This window comes from Cervus elaphus, chromosome 20, assembly GCF_910594005.1.
Source record: "Cervus elaphus chromosome 20, mCerEla1.1, whole genome shotgun sequence".
Classification (NCBI taxonomy): domain Eukaryota; kingdom Metazoa; phylum Chordata; class Mammalia; order Artiodactyla; family Cervidae; genus Cervus; species Cervus elaphus.
The window spans coordinates 31567673-31590829 of record NC_057834.1 but is presented as its reverse complement, the minus strand read 5'-3'; the positions used below and the strand labels follow the sequence as shown (position 1 = coordinate 31590829).

General features: G+C 47.5%; 4 non-coding genes across 4 annotated transcripts; 2 read left to right on the top strand and 2 right to left on the bottom strand.

Annotated features, from left to right (window-relative positions):
- Positions 1 to 18158: 18158 nt before the first annotated feature.
- TRNAG-UCC lies at positions 18159 to 18230 on the bottom strand. Its single transcript has one exon. It is a non-coding gene; the product is annotated as a tRNA-Gly (tRNA).
- Positions 18231 to 18942: 712 nt separating this feature from the next.
- TRNAD-GUC lies at positions 18943 to 19014 on the bottom strand. Its single transcript has one exon. It is a non-coding gene; the product is annotated as a tRNA-Asp (tRNA).
- A 513-nt stretch (positions 19015 to 19527) lies between these two features.
- TRNAL-CAG lies at positions 19528 to 19610 on the top strand. The gene has a single exon. It is a non-coding gene; the product is annotated as a tRNA-Leu (tRNA).
- A 1442-nt stretch (positions 19611 to 21052) lies between these two features.
- On the top strand, positions 21053 to 21123 carry TRNAG-GCC. Its single transcript has one exon. It is a non-coding gene; the product is annotated as a tRNA-Gly (tRNA).
- Positions 21124 to 23157: the final 2034 nt, after the last annotated feature.

The window sequence follows — 23157 nt, the reverse complement described above, 5'->3', positions numbered from 1 at the left end:
ACTGATGAATGACTCTATTTCCAGACTCAAGGAATTCAGCAAATCCCAAGCAGGACAAATACAAAGAAAACCACATCTTGATTTTTTCTTTAGTTAAATTACTAAGTTTCTGAAAAATCAAAGTTCAATTACTAAAATTACAAGTTAAACATAAAAATCATAAAAATAGATAAGAAAAAAAAAAGATGTTACTTTTAAAAGAGTACCATATTGAGAGAGTTAATTCTTAGGTAGGTTGATAAGGAGTATGAATCCCTCAAGGAGGAGAAAAGGACAAGCATTTTTTTTTTTTCATTGCTTTGTCTTAGTCACATAAGACTTTTTTTTCTTCAAGCCCAGAGCTAAAGATTACAGAACAAAACAACTCATCTTGCTCAGGTATGTTTTTCCTTATAAGCTCTGTACTAATGATTATATAACAACAATGTATCTTGCTGGAGGACATGTTTCTCCTTCTTAACAAGAACCTTCTGACTAATCTTGTTATATTAAGATGTATGTTGTGGAAGTGGGTCTTGTAAGATCTATTGTTAGTTCTAATCTTGTTGGGGCTTCCCTGGTGGCTCAGAGGTTAAAAGCTTCTGCTTCCAATGCGGGAGACCTGGGTTCGATCCCTGGGTCCGGAAAATCCCCTGGAGAAGGAAATGGCAACCCACTCCAGTATTCTTGCCTGGAGAATCCCACGGATGGAGGAGCCTGGTAGACCCCAGTCCATGGGCTCACAAAGAGTCGGACATGACTGAGCGACTTCACTGTCTATCTAATCTTGTTAGTTTAAGATGTATGTTGTGGGAGTGGGTCTGGTAAAAGTATATAAAAGGCCTTGATAAGACTATCAAGGGGGACACTCTCTGGCCCCCTCCTGATGTCTGTGTCAGAAGCTGTCTCTGCCCTTTTTCACTGTCATAAAACTTCTGCCACACAAAAGCTCTGAGTGATCAAGCCTGGTCCTTGGTCCCAAAGCTAAATCTTCTTCAGAGATCACGATTCTGACACTGTTCATTGTTAGCTATCAGTATGAATGATGTCTGGTTTTCCAACAGAAACCATGGAAGACATGTAATAGCATGTTTAAAATGCTGAAAAATAGAGGAAACACCTACCATCTGACAATTACATGATCAGTGAAAACATTCTTAATATGAAAGCAAAATAAAGACATTTTCAGACAAAACAAAAGCTATACATTTCTAGCTGACTAAGAGGAGTTTTTTGGATGAAGGAAAATGTCTCCACATAGAAACAGGTATGTATAAGGAAAAAAATGAAAACTGGCAAACTGGTGCATTTAAATATGAAATAACATTGCCTATTTTAAGTGACAATGATAACCATGTTTTGTGGTCGTTATAACCTATGATGAAGTAAAATATGTGACAAAAATAACACAAATGGCAGGAAGGTAAGTAGAACTGAACTATTAAAAGATTCCTGTGTAGTTCATAAAGTAGTAGTAAATATACTAATTTAAGCTAAAAGAAACCAAGGATGCCTATTATAATCTCTAGGATAACCACTAAAAGAATACTCCAAAAAGCAATAACTACAAAGTTAATAGAGGAGATAAAATTGAATAACAAAACATACAATTAACATAAGAGAAGCCAGGAAAGAATGATAAGGAAATAAATAACATATGGAGCAAGTAGAAAACGAAAGATAAACTTAACTGTATGAGTAACCACAATAAATGTAGATAAGACTGTATACTCCAGTTAGAAAGCAAAAGTTGTCAGACTGGATCAATAAACAAACCTAAGACTCAACTATGTGCTCTTTACAATACACAAAATACACTTCTGGTATTAAGACACAGATTGGTTGAAAGCAAAAGGACAGAAAATGATATACCATGCAGACATTAACTGAAAAAAGCCTGGTGTGCCAGTATCATCTAAAACTGGGGAAAATACCCACATATCCATTGTTAGGAGACTGGATTTTAAAAATGTGACATATAATGGAATACTCATAGCAACAAAATGACTATATACTGATATCCTCAACAATATGATTGTTTTTAATAATCATTATGTGAGTGACAGAAGCTATACACAAAAGAGAACTTACCCTGTGCTTTCATGTATATGAAGTTTCAAGAACTGTGATAAATATCAGAATTGTGTCTCCCTCTGGTGGGGAGTACAGATTGAGAAGGAGCAGGAGAGAACCACCTAGAATGCTGGAAATATTCTGTATCTTAACTTGAGTGGTGATTGCACAGGTGTATGAATATATAAAAACTCACTAAGCTGTAAGCTTAATATTAGTGCACCTTAAATCTCAATAAGAAGGAAAAATGAGCAAAATGAAATTCCTTAAAAATTACAAATTCATACTTCTTTTCACTTAGCAATTCTTCCATGAATTTATTCTCTGGATATAGCTGCACATTTTCAAAATGATACTTGTACAGGTTGTTCAAGTAGCATAATAGTAACAGATTGGAAACAACCCAAATGTTCATTCATAGAGTATTGGCGAAATAAATTATAAACATCTACATGGTAGAATACTATGCAGCTGCAAAAAGGAATGAAGAAGATTATTTAAATTAATAAGGCAGGTGTAGAAAAAAAGATGTATACTAGAGTATCATTTGTATAAAAGGGGAGTATAGACATTAGGTAAACAGACGTGTTTAGGCTGTTCCTCGTTGATGCTCATTATCCCTCACTTCTTTTCATGGCACCTGACTCCTCATGTGTGAAGCCACAAAATCTTCAATGCGTGCATCCATGACCCTCTATGGCACTGTGTGGGAAAGTCTGAGCAGGTAGAAGCCTCTCTGCAAGAGTGGGATGTTTGAAACAATTGTATCAGATACTGGTACAGGATCTATTATAAACTTTTCTTAACAGGCAGACTTTATTCAAGCCATTTGAAAGGTTGATTAACCTTAGTATGTATATGAATGACTTAAGATTTGTCTTTCATCTGCAACAGAAATAGAATGATTCATCATGGTTTAATTTCTCTAAAATTCTAATACAATGCAATATTTGTCCTTTTTGCTTGTTTTCATAACATCTTATACAGACCCAAAGGGCTGAATCAAATGGGAGCTACATATGTTTGTAGATTATTTTAGCTTGACTCTAACTGAAATGAAATATCTTGTCTGGCACCATATAATCAGTTAATCCAGGATGACAAGTCTACAGAATGGGACATTAAAATAGTCCAGAATGAAAGGCAATATGTTATCCAAGTTGGTCATCAATTTTTACAGTGTACAAGCATGGTTTCTGAGCTGCTGGGATAAGAATATTTGATCACACACACAAAACTCCATTCCTCTGCACAGTGAGTACTTCTGACAGAGACGTGCGGTTTGTTCCCCCGACACTGACCAATTCTCTGACACCAGCTGGGTGTCCTAAATTCAACTGGATTCTGACACTACCAACCTGGGCTTAGCACAGACAGGCTAAGGGCTCAGTCCCACAAGATGGCCATCCTCCGTTTCATATACCTATTGCAAGTCCAGGTTGTCACCTGTGGATCTGATCAACCAGTTATAAATTAAAAGTTCTCATAACTCCCTCCTCAAGTTTGAGAACTTTCTAGAATTTCTCACTGACTTCAGGGAAACAGGTTGCTTACTGGATTATGGATTTATTATTAAAGGATGCAACTCAGAAGCAGCCAGGTGGAAGAAGTACATAGGGCGAGACATGCAGGAATGGGCTTGCAGTTTGATACTCTCTCCGGGGACACCACTTTCCTAGCACCCTCCATGTGTTCACCAACTTGAAAGGCTTTCTTAGTCTCTCTAGTTAAGCTCATCTAATAAGCTTGACTGTAGCTTGATTTTTTTGATTTGAAGTATAGTTGATTTACAACGTTGAATTGGTTTCTGGTATATAGCAAAGTAATTGAGTTATACATTTATATATGTACATATTCTTTCTCATATTCTTTTCCATTATGATTCATTATAGGATGTTGGGAATAGTTCCCTGTGTTATACAGTAGGAACTTGTTATTTATTTCATATGTTGTAGTTTGTATCTGCTAATCCCAAACTCCCGCTTTACCCCTTCTCCACCCCCTTTCCCCTCTGGTAGCCACGAAGTTTGTTTTCTGTGTCTGTGAGTCTACTTCTGCTTCATAAATAGGTTCATTTGTGTCATGTTTTAGGTTCCATATATAAAAGATGGGCTGCATGCTAAGGCACTTCAGTCGTGTCTGACTCTTGGCGACCCTCTGGACTGTAGCCTGCCAGGGTCCTCTGTGCATGTGATTCTCCAGGCAAGAACACTGGAGTGGATTGCCATATCTTTCTCCAGGGAATCTCCCTGACCCGGGGATCGAAGCCACGTCTCTTAAGTCTCCTACACTGGCAGGCGGGTTCTTTACCACTAGTTGCTCAGTCTGGTAAGATATATCATATGGTATTTATCTTTCTCTTTCTAACTTACTTCACTTAGCATGATAATCTCTAGGTTTGTCCATGTTGCTATCAATGGCATTATTTCATTCTTTTTAATGGCTGAGTAGTATTCCATTGTGAATACATACTGCATCTTCCAAACTCATTCAGCTGTTGATGGAGGTTTAGGTTGCTTCCATGTATTGGCTATTGTAAACAGCTGGGCATGCTTGATTATTAACTCAGTTTCTGATCCTCTCCAAAAGATGGCAGTGGGGAAATGGTAGGGGGCTGAAATGTCCAGGCTTCTAATCACAATGTTCTTTCTAATGACCAGGCCCCACCCTGAAGCTATCCAGGAGCCCACCAAAAGTTGCCTCAATAGAACATAAGATGCTCCTATTATCCAGGAAATTCCAAGGAATTTAGGAGTTCTGTGACAGGAAACAGGTCAAAGGCCAAATATTAGAACAAAAGATGCTCCCAGGAAATTAGAAAGGTTTTTAGGTGCTTTGGCCAGTAGCCTGGAATGAAGACCAGAATATATATTTCTTAATGTAACATGATATTGCAGAAACTATATGGAGTGTCTCAGACACTAGGCATAAGGAGAGTGGGAATCTTTATTTCATAAGTCTTAGCACTGTTATTAAGCCAGACAGACACCAGCCCCTTCTCCCACTTTTGGAGGAAGGGAGAAGAAGGGGTCCACGCAGACACAATTCTCAAGAGAAACAAAGAGCAAAGTCAAACACCCAGCTGCTAGGTTGATCAGCACCTGAGGGGAGGCTGTGACGGTTAAAGATGACCTTCAGGTAGTTCCCAAACACCACCCCCATTGAGAATCACTGACTGATGCTTTTGGGGGGAGTGGGGCACACCTTGCGGCCTGCAGGATCTTAGTTTGCTGAGCAGGGAACAAACCCAGGTGCTGGCAGTGAAAGGACTGAGTGCCAGCCACTGGGCCTCCAGGGAGTTCCCTGATTTACACTTTAAAAAATTAATTTTTGCACTGAAACACACACAATATTTTAGACATCTTCGAAATCTTGAAAGGTTATATTAGCACAGGCACAGCATTAACAATTATGAAACTTTCCCCCATTTTGAAACAGTTAAAGTAAGAGTTCTAGGAAGTCCAGTAATTTTACCATTTTGGGTCTTTCCACTGGTGGCTGTCACCAGCTGCTTCATAGGGAAGTCCAGAACCACTCAATATACTTACCCAGCTTGCAAAATCAGGGATGTTATTCATTTGTATTTCTTATAAAATAAGAATGTATTTCTGTATAATAGCTAACTGGCTAATTTTACTTGTAAGTCAATAAATAAAATGAATAAACAAATGTGATGTGGTTAATAAATTAATTAAATATTTGGGAAATCAAATCCTAATCTCTATGACAGATAATAATAATCTCTACTATGCTAATAAGGAAGGAGATGGAGTATTTAATCAAAGTTGGTTATTTCCTTCAACTGCCTGGCTCTACTCTGTGTACAACTAGCTAAAGACTTTGATGCTCTGGTCGTTCCCTCTATACTCTGGCCCCATTAGTCCCCAGGTACCACCAGCATCCAGTCCCCTACCTGTGGCAGAGTAAGAGACCAGCATAGGAGTGGGACTTGGTGGAAATGCCAGAAATACTGTTGGCTCTCCACCTCTCTCCCACCCAAACCCATTTGCCCCCTGCAGCATTGCGGCAGATGGCCATAGGCTGAAGAGGTTGCCCTGCAGTAGCCTGGGAGGAGCAGAGATTAGGTTTGGCCAAGTGGCAGGAAAATCCAACAGGATGCTCCAGTGAGATGCATGCCCTGTTCAGCTCCTGCCTGCAAAGAACAGATTGGGAAGAAACAGTCGACTTCTACCCAACAGGCAAAGGAAAAAAAAGCAATCAGTCGGGCATAGGGGCCAGCTTTCCTCCTGACTGGGAGGTGCAGCATGGTGCTCCAGAGTTCTCTGGCTGCTTTGTCAAGGTCCAGAACAATGGAAAGGTTGATGGCACAGTATCAGGAGCTTAGTAGTAATGAAGAAGAAAAATGGATAACAAAACCAAGACAGACTCTAGCTGGGAAGTTCGAGAAAGAAGTCTTAATAGCTAACGCACAGGTATATATCAGGAAACCGAACTTACCTCTTGTACCAGGATCAGGTACAAAATTACGGGGCCCAGCGCAAAATGAAAATGTGAAAAATGCTGTTAGAGGTAGTGAAACGTAACACTTTTTCCTTTTTTCCTGTGGTCTCTCTCGTGAATTGTTATGGTGTTTTTTACTTGCTATTTAATGTCTATGTAAAGAAAAATTAAGAATTTAAATAGCATGAATTTTATTTATTAACTTTATATCATGCAATGCCAATTTTATATACTGACCAAGTTCTCACTATTGTCCATTCCTTATCCTCTGCTTTATCTTGACCTAACTTTAGTCAGGTTTCTCTACTCCCAACAGGCCCTTAAACTTTAGACTGCCCCTGATGAGCATACAGAATATGTTCCTTCACCAACTTATCCTGAGAATCAGGGTAGACAGGGAGACACATTTCCTGGGAAACTGCTCTGATCCTGCCTTCTATTCACACTCCCTTGATTCCTCAACTTCCCCTTAAAAGTTTCTGCTAAGTTCTGCTTACTCCTCTCTATGAAAGAAACACCTTTTTTTCTATTTAATTTTGAGATGCTTGCAGATTTATGAGATTGGAACATTCTCCCTTTTCTCTTTGAAAAGTCTTTGCTTATCTAAGTCTGGATTTGTTTTTATTTGACAATGCAAATATAAAATTCATATGCATATGAATTCAGCATAATTCATATGCTGATCACTGAGGACCCCCCCCCCCCCACTCCGTATTTCATAGCTCCTATGTGCACATAAACCTTTGTCTCTACTGGAATAGTGGAAATGCTGCAAAGAACTCACTCAGCTGTATTTGTTTTATTTCTTGATACACACACGTGTGTGTGCTCAGTCACTTCAGTCATGTCTGACTCTTCGTGACCCTATGACTATATCCCCCCAGGCTCCTCTGTCCATGGGATTCATCAGGCAGGAATACTAGAGTGGGTTGCCATTTCCTTTTCCATGGGGTCTTCCTGACACAGGAATTGAATCCATGTCTCTTAAGTCTCCTGTATTGGCAGGTGGGTTCTTTACCACTAGTGCCACCTGAGAAGTCCTGATACACACATACTACCAACATGTTCCTTGGCTTGCTGAGAAGTAAGGACTGAAAGGAAAAGGAGCTATGAGTTGTTCTATCTTTTTCTTTCTGTCATTGTTTTCAGCAGAGTTCAGTTCAGTTGAGTTGCTCAGTCATATCCGACTCTCTGTGAACCCATGAACCGTGGCACACCAGGCCTCCCTGTCCACCACCAACTCCCGGAGTTTACCCAAACTCATGTCCATTGAGTTGGTGATGCCATCCAACCATCTCATCCTCTGTCGTCCCCTTCTCCTCCCACCCACAATCTTTCCCAGCATCAGGGTCTTTTCAAATGAGTCAGTTCTTCACCTGAGGTGGCCAAAATATTGGAGTTTCAGCTTCAGCATCTGTCTTTCCAATGAACACCCAGGACTGATCTCCTTTAGGATGGACTGGTTGGATCTCCTTCCAGTCCAAGGGACTCCAAAGAGTCTTCTCCAACACCACAGTTTAAAAGCATCAATTCTTCGGTGCTCAGCTTTCTTTATAGTCCAACTCTCACATCCATACATGACCACTGGAAAAACCATAGCCTTGACTAGATGGACCTTTGTTGGCAAAGTAATGTCTCTGCTTTTTAATATGCTGTCTAGGTTGGTTATAACTTTCCTTCCAAGGAATAAGTGCCTTTTAATTTCATGGCTGTAGTCACCATCTGCAGTAATTTTGGAGCCCCCCAAAAATAGAGTCAGCCACTGTTTCCCCATCTATTTGCCATGAAGTGATGGGACCGGATGCCATGATCTTAGTTTTCTGAATGTTGAGCTTTAAGGGAAGTGATATCAGAAAAGATATGATAGGATTCCCTGGTCATTTGTTTTTCTTAGTATGTCACTGCTTTTTTGCATTTGAAGCAAGTTCTGCTTTGAAGGGCAAATGTGGCCTCTGGGCCAAGCAGGTCAGCTTATTCAGTCATAGAAGCAATGTACCTACCTTATATTATTCATCTTAGGTCTTCGAACTCTCACTGCCTAGTGGGTCCATCCGGAATTCTGTGTTCATCAAGCAAAGTAAATGCTATTAACATATACAGATTGTGACAAGGCAGGTGATAAGAATGTTGCTGATATCTGCTCATTGAGCAGGTTCCACTGTTCCATTGGACTCCAGTTATAAAATGCCCATTCAAAGATAGAATTATCTAAAATTTCAGGAACATTTTTCAGGATCCCTAAAAGTTTCTAATATTTGTTTGAGTGATTCCCAAGACTGTTTTCTAGAAGGTGCTGTCTGTCCTAGTGTCTTTCCCTGGTTGTCTGCGGTTAGGATTCAGCATTTTCACTGACTTGGCCTGTCAGGGAAGTTAGTGTTCTTTCTGACCACCTGCATTCTACTGTTGCCATGGCTGCTTCCTCAGCTGAGTCTTTATGAGGCTTGCCCACACCCCAAGTCATCCTGTCTTGAGGTATACACTTCTGAAGGGAACAAAGTGACAGCAAAGAGTGAAAAATCCCTCTCTGCAGATACAAACTCCCGTACATGTGCCTCACCCCACTGGGAATGACTAATTTCTGTGGCTTCTTGTCCCCCATTCTCAGTGCACAATATAAATAATTTCTACATAAAACAAGTGAGTTATTTCAAATGACTTACAACTGTGTTAAGGTTTGATTGACATAGGCACCGTTTTAGTAACAAACGTAATTTTCCCTCTAGTTCATTGAAACTCTAAGTGCAGTTCCATTCAGAGATGTACAGATCCTAGGTCATTTTACCAGATCCACTGTGGTTTCTGCTTATGGCAGCAGCTGGGTGTTCCAAATTGCCCCACTAGGAAGTTGAAGCCATCTATTATGGTTTTGTATGTATTTTAGGAACAGAAAACCATACTTTATCCATTGGGTCTTTTGTAAAAATAAGAACACATTTCTGTATGGTAATTGGCTAGTTAACTTTACCTGTAAGACAAGAATTATAATAAAGAGATCAAAGATATCTTATTAAAATGGCAAGTTACATGACAGCAGTCCTTAGCTCACAGGAGACGTCGTCTGCGATTGTCAAAGTTGACTTCAGGATCACCTGAAAGAAGTTTGAGAGGCTTGAAGATTTCACATGCCACTTGATAATCTGAAAATCCTGGAGTTCAGCATTGGCAGGCAAAAATCAAGAGCCTTGTGGTCACTTGCAGATCCCAAAGATTGTGGGCAAGCAACCCTTGGCTATTAAGAGGAGGTGGAAGCCTCAACAGCAATAAAATATTGGTGGCCAGAAAGAAAACCCAGCTTCTACTAAAGGGGAATTGAACCCAGGCTGTGATGGTGAAAGCCCCAGGTCCTAGCCACTAGACTACCAGAGATCTTGGTCAAGAGGCTGAAGGCAGCACTTTGTGGGAAAAGATCTTACAAATGATTCAGACACATATTAGAAAACTTTCAGGGACGTCTGAAGAGTGCTTTGAAGTGGTGTGTGCAGTGGTACTGAGGTGACCACCACCTGGGTCAAAGGATGGAAGGGAACTTCAGTGGTAGAAAAGTTGGGAGAAAGATTGTGATCAGTCAAGCCAAGCAAGAAAAGGATAATTTTTCCTACAACAATTTTATCACTGACATTCTGACCACAGACGTTTCTCTCTCATTTCCTCCTTCCTTCCCTCCCTTCCTTCCTCCCTTACATTCCTAAAATCTGTATCTCTCTCTTGCTTCTGTAGTTTCCCCATGTTTGACTGAGGAAAACATGTCCTTTTTTCCCTACTCTCCCCCTACAAGGATGATATTCCTGGTCTCCAAATTTCAGTCAGTTAGCTTCAGTCGCTCAGTCAGGTTCAACCCTTTGCGACCCCATGGACCGCAGCACGCCAGGCTTCCCTGTCCATCACCAACTCCTGGAGCCTACTCAAATTCATGTCCATCGAGTCAGAGATGCCATCCAACCATCTCATCCTCTGTCATCCCCTTCTCCTCCTGCCTTCAATCTTTCCTAGCATCAGGGTCTTTTCCAATGAGTCAGTTCCTCATGTCAGGGGGCCAAAGTACTGGAGTTTCAACTTCAGCATCAGTCCTTCCAATGAATATTCAGGACTGATTTTCTTTAGGATTGACTGGTTGGATCTCTTTGCAGTCCAACGGACTCTCAAGAGTCTACACCACAATTCAAAAGCATCAATTCTTCGGCGCTCAACTTTCTTTATACTCCAACTCTCACATCCATAAATGACTACTGGAAAAACCATGGTTTTGACTAGATGGACCTTTGTTGGTAAAGTAATGTCTCTGCATTTTAATATGTTTTCTAGGTTGGTCACAGCTTTTCTCCCAAGGAGCAAGCGTCTTTTAATTTTATGGCTGCAGTCACCATCTGCAGTGATTTTGGAGTACCCCCTCCAAAAGTCTCTCACTGTTTCCATTGTTTCCCCATTTATTTGCCATGAAGTGATGGGACTGGATGCCATGATCTTAGTTTTCTGAATATTGAGTTTTAAGTCAACTTTTTCACTCTCCTCTTTCACTTTCCTCAAGAAGCTCTTTAGGTCCTCTTTGCTTTCTGCTATAAGGGTGGTGTCATCTGCATATCTGAGGTTATTGATATTTCTTCCAGCAATCTTGATTCCAGCTTATGCTTCATCCAGCCCAGCATTTCACATGGTGTATACTACATATAAGTTAAATAAGCAGGGTGACAATATACAGCCTTGACATACTCCTTTCCTGATTTGGAACCAGTCTGTTGTTCCATGTTCAGTTCTAACTGTTGCTTCTTGACCTGCATACAGATTACTCAGGAGGCAGCTCAAGGGGCCTGGTATTCCCATCTCTTGAAAAATTTTCCACAGTTTATTGTGATCTACACAGTCAAAGGCTTTGGCGTAGTCAATAAAGCAAAAGTAGATGTTTTCCTGGAACTCTCTTGCTTTTTCAATGATCCAGCAGATGCTGGCAATTTGACCTCTGGTTCCTGGGCCTTTTCTAAATCCAGCTTGAACATCTGGAAGTTCATGGTTCATGTACTGTTGAAGCCTGGCCTGGAGAATGTTGAGCATTACCTTGCTAGCATGTGAGATGAGAGCAATTGTGTGGTAGTTTGAACATTCTTTGGCATTGCCTTTCTTGGGGAGTGGAATGAAAATTGGCCTTTTGCAGTCCCGTGGCCACTGCTGAGTTTTCCAGATTTGCTGGCATATTGAGTGTAGCACTTTCAAAGCATCATCTTTTAGGACTTGAAATAGCTCAAGTGGAATTCCATTACCTCCACTAGTTTTATTTGTAGTGATGTTTCCTAAGGCCTACTTGACTTTGCACTCCAGGATGTCTGGCTCTAGGTGACTGATCACACCATCGTGGTTATCTGGGTCCTGAAGATCTTTTTTGTATAGTTCTTCTGTGTATTCTTGCCACCTCTTCTTAATATCTTCTGCTTCTGTTATGTCCATACTGTTTCTATCCTTTATTGTGCTCATCTTTACATGGAATGTTCCCTTGGTATCTCTAATTTTCTTGAAGAGATCTCTAGTCTTCCCCCATTCTATTGTTTTCCTCTATTTCTTTGCATTGATTGCTGAGGAAGGCTTTCTTATTTCTCCTTGCTCTTCTATGGAACTCTGCATTCAAATGGGTATATCTTTCCTTTTCTTCTTTGCCTTCAGCTTCTCTTTTCTCAGCTATGTGTAAGCCCTCCTCAGACAACCATTTTGCCTTTTTGCATTTCTTTTTCTTGGGGATGGTCTTGATCCCTGCCTCCTATACCATGTCACGAACCTCTGTCCATAATTCTTCAGGCTCTCTGTCTATCAGACCTAATCCCTTGAATCTATTTGTCACTTCCACTGTATAATCAGTCATAAGGGATTTGACTTAGGTCATACCTGAATGGTCTAATGGTTTTTCCTACTTTCTCCAATTTAAGTCTGAGTTTGCCAGATATACCCTTCCCCAATGCAGAGGGTCAATGGGACATGCCCTCCTGGAGTTGCACCCTCCTCTAGACCTGGGAACAACCTGCACAAATGCCTGAATTCTGATTAGGCCTCTTCTCCCATCAGGACTGCTGAGGTGGATTAGGCCTCCAGTGTGTGCAGGCAAAGATGCACAGATGGCCAAAGGAAGGCTGTTTGCAGGGGTTTGAGAAGAGCTTGGACATGGGAGGTGAGGTTTGCCCTTTCAGTGCAGAAAGGAGCTAGAGTGGATACAGAGTCCTCCCTGTATCACCAAGCTCAGGCACAAAACTAGGAGGAGTTCCATAATTCTAAATGCAAAACTGGCCTCATAGATCCTAAGGAGAGTATTTTTGTCAAAGTAGGAAGAAAGATCTTATTTTATTTCACAGTTTACTAGCTTAATTTATAATTTTAAAATATTTAGGAGTAAGTATGTGGGCCTACATCTGTACTCATTCACATAGCTGCAGATATTAGGGCATGCTGATGTCTGTGACTTTCCAGGCTCATCCATGTATCAGGCTGTCAGTTCCTTGCCCAACCACTTGGATCTAAGGTCCTTCTTTCCCAAACTGAGTCACCTTTCTCCACTCTTCCAACCAGGAACATTTTCCCAGGTTTAACTCCAAGTAAATTACAGCATCCTTGGAAATAAGCTCAGAACTTTTCTTACTCACCATATCCATTAGGCATCAAGTGCTTTCTCTTTTATCCCTTTGGCTTCCCCTCCAGTGAGAATACTGCCAAGTTCTTTAGTGAGTATTTTCACCTCAGTAGTTCAAGTAGTTGCCATGTAGTTTGAAGGTACAGGGCTAACAAATATATATTTTCTTCTTAAAATTGTATTCAGGATCATGTTTCCAATTTTTAGAAAGATTCCTTTAACTTGAGGAACACTCAGTATTCCTACTAGAAGTTAATCAGAGGAGAGAGAAAAGGGGGCCTGTAAAGCTTCTTGGATGTTGGACTGGATGGATGGTGCATTAGTCAGGATCTCCTAGAAATAGAACCATTAGGAGATCTGTTCTTGTTGAGTCGCTAAAGTTGTATCTGACTGTTTGTGACCCCATGGGCTGCAGCACACCAGGCCTCCCTGTCCATAATCAACTCCCAGGGTTGGTCCAAGTTCCTGTCCATTGAATTAGTGACACCATCCAACCATCTCATCCTCTGCTGCCCTCTTCTCCTTTTGCCTTCAATCTTTCCCAGCATCAGGATCTTTTCCAGTGAGTCAGTTGTTCACATCAGGTGGCCAAAGTGTTGGAGATTTGTACCTATCTATACATCTGTATCTAGAGAGAGAGAAGGAGATTATAAAGAATTGACTCATATGATTATGGATCTACAGCATGAGTTGGCAAGCAAGACAGTGAGAGCTGATGGTTTGGTTCCAGTTGGAGTTTGAAGGCTTGAGAACCAGGAGAGCTAGTTCAAGGCCAACAGGCTCTAACCGAGGAAAAGCTGATGTTCCAGTCCAAATCTGAAGGCAGGGAAACCACAATTCCCAGTTTGACAGCAGTTAGGCAGGATGAGTTCTTTCTTACTAGAGGGATGGCAGTCTTTCTGTTCTATCTGGTCAGTCCCACAGATTGGATGAGGCCCATCCACAACACGGAGAGCAGTCTGCTTTACTCAGTCTTCTGGTTTCTATGTTAATCCCATGCAAATACATTCTCACAGAAAGACTTGAAATAATGTTTGACCAAATATCCGGGTACCCCATGGCCCAGTCAAGTTGACACATAAAATTAACCATCACAGATGGTGACACTATTATACTAAGCACATAGAAGAAAAAGAATTCCCTTGGTTGGGCTATAGTTTAGGATAACTGCTTTTTTAGAGCATTTTTGCTTCTGCCCTGTCTGGATGTAGTGCAAAGATGCTTCCATCTGGTTACATAAGAGGAATGAATTAAAAAAGACAAAGTCCCTTCTGGCAGAGAAACATCAGGGCTGGGTAATATTAATGGTAGGCTAAACACACCAATATACAGATTTACAGTTATCCTACTGACAACTGGACTTCAGAGACCACACTGAATTTTGTTTGTTTTTAAGTGCAATTCACATAACATAAAATCAACCATTTTTAAGTGAACAATTCATTGGCATTTAATGCATTCTGAAAGTTATGTAACCACCACCTCCATCTAGTCCGAAACATTTTCATCATCCAAAATAAAACCCCATATCCATTAAGCAATTATTCCCCAATATGCTCTCCTTCCAGTCCTTGGAAGCCATCAATTTACTTTCTATTCCTTTACAGTTATCTATTTTAGATATTTCATACAAGTGGAACCACACATTATGTGACATTTTGTGTCTGGCTTCTTTCACTTCTTTTTGGAGTTCATTCATATTGTAGGATGTATCAGTACTTCATTCTATCTTATGACTGAATAAAATTCCATCATATGTATTTACCACATTTTGTTTACATATTCATCCATTGATGGATATTGGGTTGTTGCCACATTTTGGCTGCTGTGAATAGTTCTGCTATGAACATTCCTATACAAATATTTGTTTGAACATCTTTTTTTTACTCAATTAGTTCTGTCCCGTCTTTATCTTCCCACAGTTTCCTGTCATGTTATTTCTCTACAAATGTATTTTTCTTTTGTTAAGATGCTATATTGGCCCAAGTTGTAACCACTCCTTTGAATTACCCATTATGCTTTTTCCTGTGTGATGTGTGCTACATGCATTCATGAACTGTCTTCCTCTTGTCAATCTTCGGTTAGTGTAATTTTATAGTGCCCCAGCTGAAAAACCTAAGAGGGTACAGGAAAAAGAAATTTTTTCCTCCTCTCCCCTGCCTGTCACAAAATATTAAAAAACAGAGGTGAACCAAACAACTAACTGCTCCATTTTCAACTGGAATTGGAGGAAATGTAAAAGCTTGAGACAGTTTCCACTCAGCAATATTTTTCAGAGAAAGAAAGAGACTCCACATAAAGATCAAACCCAGGCACTGTCAGAAAAACATGGTCCCAGGGGAAAGAGAAAACTAAGGCTGCACCTACAGGACTCTTTATTAAGACAAAAGGAAAACTCAAACAGTGCCTCATAAACTCTTTCAGACAGAAAGAAGGCACTCAGTCTTAAGGGCATGCCTCAAACTTTGCCTTAATGAGACTTTTTAAAGAATATTAAGGGCCTTGGCCTCCACTAGCCTCACCAAGGGCCCAAAGTAAAAAAACGGCTCATCTCAGATTTGTGAGTGTCATTTTGGTCCAATAAGTGAAATATATATTGACATATAAGAAACTCTTCAAGTCTTTAAAGGGAGTATATCAGCTTGAACTGAAAGGGATAGAGACAATACAAAATTAAAAGAAGCCTTTGGATCTCCAAATTTCGATGGGCAGAAAGCCGGCTGGGGGAAAAAAAAGGATCAGCTGCAAATGCTATTTTAATGGAAGAGTCAGGATAACTCAGGGGGTGATATTGAGAGGCAGAGAATCATTCCCGGTGAGCAGCAGTGGGCCTTACAGAACTGGCAGCATGTATCAAGCTGGGTGTTAAAAGCACTGTGAACCAGTGATGGCTCTGTGCCTCCAATTTCCCCCTTTTGAAAGGGAATGGACATTAACCCAAGCTCTTCCCAACACTGTATGTGACGTAACCATGGTGGCAAAGAAGGGTGTTTTGTGGCTAAATGGTAGTAGAGAGCTGTAGCTATTCTGTGTAGTATCAGCCCCCACTTGGAACAGCTCACTGGCTGTGAGATTCTGTAGGAAAGCCACTCTCAATGGATTTCCTTCCTGGAAAAAAGAACAGGAATATCTGTTTCACTGCAGATGACTCCTGTCTGATTCAGTTCAGTTCAGTTCAGTCGCTCAGTTGTGTCCGACTCCTTGCGATCTCATGAACTGCAGCATGCCAGGCCTTAATGCCCATCACCAACTCCTGGAGTTTACTCAAACTCATGTCCATCGAGTCGGTGACGCCATCCAGTCATCTCATCCTGTTGTCCCCTTCTCCTCCCAGCCCCAATCCCTCCCAGCATCAGGGTCTTTTCCGATGACTCAGCTGTCCGCATCAGGTTGCCAAAGTATTGGAGTTTCAGCCTCAACATCAGTCCTTCCAATGAACACCCAGGACTGATCTCCTTTAGGATGGACTGGTTGGATCTCCTTCCAGTCCAAGGGACTCTCAAGAGTCTTCTCCAACACCACAGTTCAAAAGCATCAATTCTTCTGTGCTCAGCTTTCTTTATAGTCCAACTCTCACATCCATACATGACCACTGGAAAAACCATAGCCTTGACCAGATGGACCTTTGTTGGCAAAGTAATGTCTCTGCTTTTTAATACGCTATCTAGGTTGATCACAACTCTCCTTCCAAGGAGTAAGCGTCTTTTAATTTCATGGCTGCAATCACCATCTGCAGTGATTTTGGAGCCCCCCAAAATAAAGTCTGACACTGTTTCCACTGTTTCCCCATCTATGTGCCATGATGTGATGGGACCGGATGCCATGATCTTAGTTTTCTGAATGTTGAGCTTTAAGCCAACTTTTTCACTCTTCTTTCACTTTAATCAAGAGGCTCTTTAGTTCCTCTTCACTTTCTGACATAAGGGTAGTGTCATCTGCATATCTGAGGTTATTGATATTTCTCCCAGCAATCTTGATTCCAGCTTGTGCTTCTTCCACAATCAATTGTCTAGTAAGAGACGTTTCTTAAGAAATGTCTCTTACTAGACAATTGATTCATAGCATTCTGGATTAGATCGATGTCTAAAAGGAAAGTGGAGAAAAAGGAAGACTGCGATGTAAGTAGCAGAATATTTAATGATCCTGACTCAAAATTGTAAAGGCCTTATGGGGAGGGGAAAATGGGTAAATGGATCACAGTTTGGTGAGGAGTGAAAACTAAACTTCCGGTGTGGAGCACCTAGCAGTATATACAGAAGCAGAAATATATTATACTACAATTAAGCTTACCTAATGTTAGAAACCGATGTTACCTCAAAATATTTACATTACAAACATCCATGAACGAGAGTGAACCAACAACGTCTCACTAAAGAGCGCAATACACCAACGGGCTGCAAAACGAACAGAGGAGGCAAGCTCATTACTGCAAATTTATACAGAGATCTTTCCAAACACACTACACTGTTCCCCTAAGACACCACATTACTAGATTTAAAATTGAGAGTGCGTCTAAACCAGGTGATTGTAATAACTTAAGCAAAAAGTTAACTCAGAATACACTAGTCGCCCTATTTTCTGATCTCGGAGGAACCCGGGGCTATACGGTCGAAAAGGTCGGGCCGGGAAGATGAGTGGGTGAAGAAGAGGAAAAAGAAACGATTGCCTGCCTGGAAACAGACCCCCACCACGGCGGTGAGAGCGCCGAATCCTAACCACTAGACCACCAGGGAGCGTCGGGGTTCGGCCCTCGCCTGCTCCTGCCGAACCCAGCGCCTCCGGGCCGCCCGCCCGCCCGCGCCACCGTGGTGCCCACACTCGGCCTTGGCAAGGCAAGTCCAGCCGCCCGCCGGCCCTGTCAGTCCGCCTGCCCTGGCGGGCCGTCTTGCTCTCAGCAGCCTCAAAACACTGCGCGCGCCACCGGCTTCTCGCACACACGCCAAAAGCCGCGCGCCAGCTGCCTGGCTCCCTGCTCCCAGCTCTCTCTGCCCCGAACGCCCCAGCCGGGAGGGCGGCGGAGCTCAGCAAAAGGTCGGCCTGCTGCGTTGGCCGGGAATCGAACCCGGGTCAACTGCTTGGAAGGCAGCTATGCTCACCACTATACCACCAACGCTGCTCAGCCCGGGCCGCCGCCAGACGCCGGCCCCGGGCTCGCCCCAGCACACTCTCGCCGCAGCCGCCGCCGCATCCCTGCCCCGACGCCCCGTCAGCGGGAGGCTCTGCGCCGCCGCCGGCGCCACCAGCAGCCCACCAGCAACCCCATCCGCGCCAGCTCTACGCAGCGGCCGGGGTCCACCGGCCCCACCGCCCCGGGGCGGCGCTCCCGCGGCCTTGCGGCCCCCCGGCCGTTCGCTCCCCGCCGCGGCCCGCGAACGCCTCCGCCCTCACCCCCGGGGAGCAACGCGGGGCACGCGGCTTCCAGCAGCCAGCTGGCCAAAGCCCTTCTCCACCGTGCGCTGGGCGAGGCCACTTCCCACGACGACAGGGGGACACGGGAGCCAGCCGCCTGCAGGCGTCACGGCGCTCTGCCGCGCCGCGCCGGTCGCGAGCCTAGGAGCCCACTGAGGCAGCCCCTGTGGGCGGGCGGGCCGCAAGATCCGGCTATTGTCGGGCAAGGCCGTGGGGGTGGCCAAGGAGGCCGTCGCTCCGCCGTGGCGACCGAGCGCCCGGCGACGACAGAGGGCTCAGGCTGGAGGGCTGCACCGGTAGAGGCGGTCGGCGGTGGCCAGGCGCCTGGTCCAAAGGCGGACGGAGGAGACGAAGGGCCCTTGGGGGCCAGGCGGCAGGACAGAGAGCCACCGCGGCCACCAAAAAGGCTGTGTTGCCTCCCCGTCGGGGAATCGAACCCCGGTCTCCCGCGTGACAGGCGGGGATACTCACCACTATACTAACGAGGACGGCGGCGACCGCCCTGCCGCCCGGCCCCTCTCGGGCTCTCGGGCTGCCTGCCCACGCCTCCCCCGTGCCCAGCACGGGCCCCGACCCGACCGCCCACCAAACCAACCGCCTCGGTCACAGAGGCGGCCCGCGACCCCGACACGGACCCGGACCCCCCGGGGCACTGGACACTCCTCGTGCGCGCCGCCTCTTGCCTCCAACGCGGCCATTCCGCCGGGAGAAGGGGGTCCGAGAAGGCAAGCGAGGCTGCGAGGACACGGTGGGCGCGCGCCGGCCCGCGTCTGGCGAGGAGGGGCGCGGGTGAGGAGGGGACGGCCCGCCAAGGGCCGGGCTGGGTCCGGGGCGCGACCGGCGGCGCAGCCAGGCGCCTCGGCCGGCCCCGTCGCTCACCCACGCCAGACGGCCGCCTGCCTGCCTGGCGCGGCGCACCGCGCGGCCCGCCACGGGCGCCGGGGCTCGCGCCGCGTCGGGTCTCAGCCAGGCGAGCGGCCACGCGCCCGCCCAGGCCCGCCGTCAGGATGGCCGAGCGGTCTAAGGCGCTGCGTTCAGGTCGCAGTCTCCCCTGGAGGCGTGGGTTCGAATCCCACTCCTGACAAGCCAGCCTTTTGGCCCGCCGGACAAACGCACCCGTCCTCCCCGCGCCACAGCCTTTCTCCACACACGCCCGCCCCCCGCCACCAGGAACCTTCAGTCCTTCTCAGCGCAGCTTTCCTCCCCAGGTGTCTGCGGCTGCAGCTGCTGCTTTTCCGGCCTCCCCGCCTGCGCCTCGCGCACCCTCGCCCACCCTCCCACTCGCAAGGCCCCACCCCGCCCCACCCCCGTCGGCGCCGACGCACGCGGCCCCGCGCCGGGTGGCGAGCCCTCCTCGCTTCGCGGGCGCCGCGACTTCTGCCTGCTGAACGACCAAGTCGCTCTCGCAGCCTTGCTTCCACGTCCGCCCCCGGCCGCTCCCCCTCCGGCCGGCACCCTGTCGTCCGCGCCCGCGCCGCCGGCCCGCCTGCGCCACCCAGCCACACCCAGGCGGCCGAGCCCCCCCGCCTTGCCCGCCAGGGGGCTGCTGCGTGCCCTCCACGCTTCTCCGCCTTGCGGCCTCGGCCGGGCCACACCTGCCTGCCTCCCGCCCGGGACGCGCGCCACGCACCCTTGCTGCGGGCCGGCGAACACCGGCCTTCCGTGCACGAACCCGTCCCGGGAAGGGCGCTCGGCTGGGGTGGGAGCGGAAGCCCTGCGTGCCCGTCCAGCCCAGCCACAGGCGCCCAGCCCGCGCCCCGGCCCTCGGCGCCACCGCGCCCGTTCCCGGGGGGAGGGGGGGGAAGCCGCCGCCCGGGCCGGAGCCAAGCGCGGCCTGGCGTGCTCCCTGCCTCAGCCGGCAGTCCCCGAGCCAGGAGCCGCTCTGCCCAAGGGCCCCTCCTCACCACCACCACCACCCACCCTGTCAGAGCGGAGCGCCCGCGAGCGCCGTCGGCCAGAGCGCAGGAGCCAGGCTCACAACGCCTTTGGGTCCTGGGGCCTGAGCGCCGCTCGGGGCGGCGGCGGGGGCGCCCCGGGGAGTCGCGCTCCCGCGCTCGCGAGCACCCAGCACAGGCCGAGCCCGGGGTCCCGGCCCCCGCCCGCAATGGCACGCTCCATCCCGCCCCTGCCGGAAAGCCAGCCCGCCAGAGGGGTTTTGGGTCGGGACCCGGCAGGTCGCTGAGAGGAACGTCGGCGCGCGGCCGCGGCGACCACGCAGCGCCTGCCCACGCAGACGGCGTCGGCTCCTGGCCCCCTCGGGCGACACCGACAGCGTCGCGGCGGCCGTGGTCGGCGCAGAAGGCGCGGGACCGGCCGAGTGGGCCGGCGGCCCGCCGCCCCGGGGTCCCTCCGAGAGCGCCGCGCCCTGGGGTCCTGCACGTGCCCGGACCCTGGCTTTGAGGTCGGCCGCCCGTCGTCTCCTGCTCGGATGGAGCAGACAGATGCCCACTGGGCGAGCGGTGAGCAGTGACGGGCGGGTGTTGGCCAGCGCCTCTGGGGCGGCGTCGGGCGGCGGCGGCCACCGGTGCATGGGTGGTTCAGTGGTAGAATTCTCGCCTGCCACGCGGGAGGCCCGGGTTCGATTCCCGGCCCATGCAACCCCAGCGTCCCCTTTTGGTCCCGCACTGCAGTCCCAGAGCCGAGCTAGGTCTGCCCGCTCCAAGGCGCTCAAGGGAGCGCTCCTGCAACCGCTGGCTGCTACCTGCCGCCCGCTGCCTCTCCCACGCAGCTGCCCACGACCCCTCCCGCCCCCACACACGGCCCTGCTGCCAAGCCGCTGTGGCCCCAAGCCCTGCGGGCTCAGCCGCCCGTGTGCCCAGACACCTCCCTTGTGGTTGCTGGCTTCCTCACGCGGACCCAGCCGGTGGCTCACGGATTGCGCTGGAAGGCACACCCCACCTCTGGCAGCCGCCGGCCCCACCTCTTCACCTTTCCCAACGTCTGTCTCCAAGCTCCCTGGCTCACTCTCGCCACACTCCGAGAATCAATCACCCTCCGTTTGCACAGCCAGGAGCAAGGAAGTTGCCACATCTGGCAAGGATACCTCCCTTTTCCCTGGAGGGTCCCTGGAGCATCAGCTTGCAGGAGGAGTTCCTCAGAAGTCCACACGCTCCCGGCCCTGGGCCCAGATCGGTTTCCAACAGCAACGCCCTCACCACCTCACACACCACCCCCTCCCCTGAAACCCTCTTGCCCGCCTCACCTCAGCATCAGCCCTGCTCCGCCAGTAACACCACCTCAGCCTGCACCCTCACCATCCCCCTGCTCCCCCAAACGCACCCATCCCACCCACCCCCACCCCTGCTCCCCACCTCCCCCATCTCCACTGCCCCCCTCCCGCCCACGCGCGCGCCCGGTTCCTCCATGAGCCATCCCAAATCCTACTCTTGTCAAGGAACCCGCCTCTGCCTTTGTCCCACTGGCCCGTCTCCCCCCAACCCCAACCCCAACCCTTGGGCTCTTCCTTTTTCTGCTTCTTCCAACGCCAGTAGAACTGATTTCCTTTCCCGGGTTAGTCTCAGGTGCACGGCACAGTGATTCAGTCCCCTGTTCTTTTCCAGGTGATTTTCCAGTGTAGGTTGAGGCGAGATACGAATACAGATCTCATGCTACGGAGGAAAGCTTTGTTGCTTATCTCCTGTAGGTATACTAGTTGCTCTCTCTTGATCCGCCTCCAACTTCGTCCGTCCGCTGCCTTTCCCCTTGGGTAGCCCTATGGACGTTTTCTATGTCTGAAGGTCGTTTTCCCTTTTGCACATAGATTCATTTGCATTCGTTGGCAGAGTCCACAGAGCTTTGTCCCTCTGCACCCGACTCACCTCACTCAGTGGACCCTTCTGTGGGTCCGTCCAGCGTCGCGGCCCGTGGCGATGGCCGCTCCTCCTTGACGGCTGCGTCATATTCCACGGTACACATATACCTCTTCTTCTCGTGCCGGCCACGTGCCGCCGGGCACTTGGGCGTCCCCCATGTCTCGGCTCTGGCACAGAGGGCTGCGATGACCCTGGGGGATGCCTGCATCTCCTCCCAGCAGGGGTGATGTCTTTTCCCGATGGGTACCCGGGATTGGGTTTGCTGGATCACAGCGTAAGCTCTTCTTTTTCCTATTGCTGGACTGATCCTCGACTGATTGACTTCCAGGGAGCAGTAGATGTTGTTCTGGAAGTGTAGCTGGTCTACACCCTGCTGTCCGTTTCCGCTGGACAGCGTCGTGAGTCCGTCCTGTGTGTGTAGGATGATGTTTTCAGATCGCTTTCCATTACAGGGGGTGACAGGCGATTGCATCCTATTCCCTGTGGTATCCGGTGTGTCTTTGCTGGTCGTCTCCTTTCTACTCAGCACGAGTACGGTATATCCGTTGAGCCCGGCTCTTCATTCATCCCTCCGTCCCTGACTTTGCCCTTGGGAAGCCCGAAGCGGCTTTCCTGTGTCTCGGGGGCTGTCGCTGCTTGGCACAGGGATGAATTTGTACACCACTTTCGATTCCACCCATCTGTGACCTTGTCTGTTCGACTCCCCTCACCAAGGGTCATATTCTGCAGCTCCGGCCGCTGTTGCTGCCAGTGACACTATGTGACTCTTGTGGACGGCTCAGTGACATCCTGTTCTCTCCGTGTCTCTGACAGCGCATC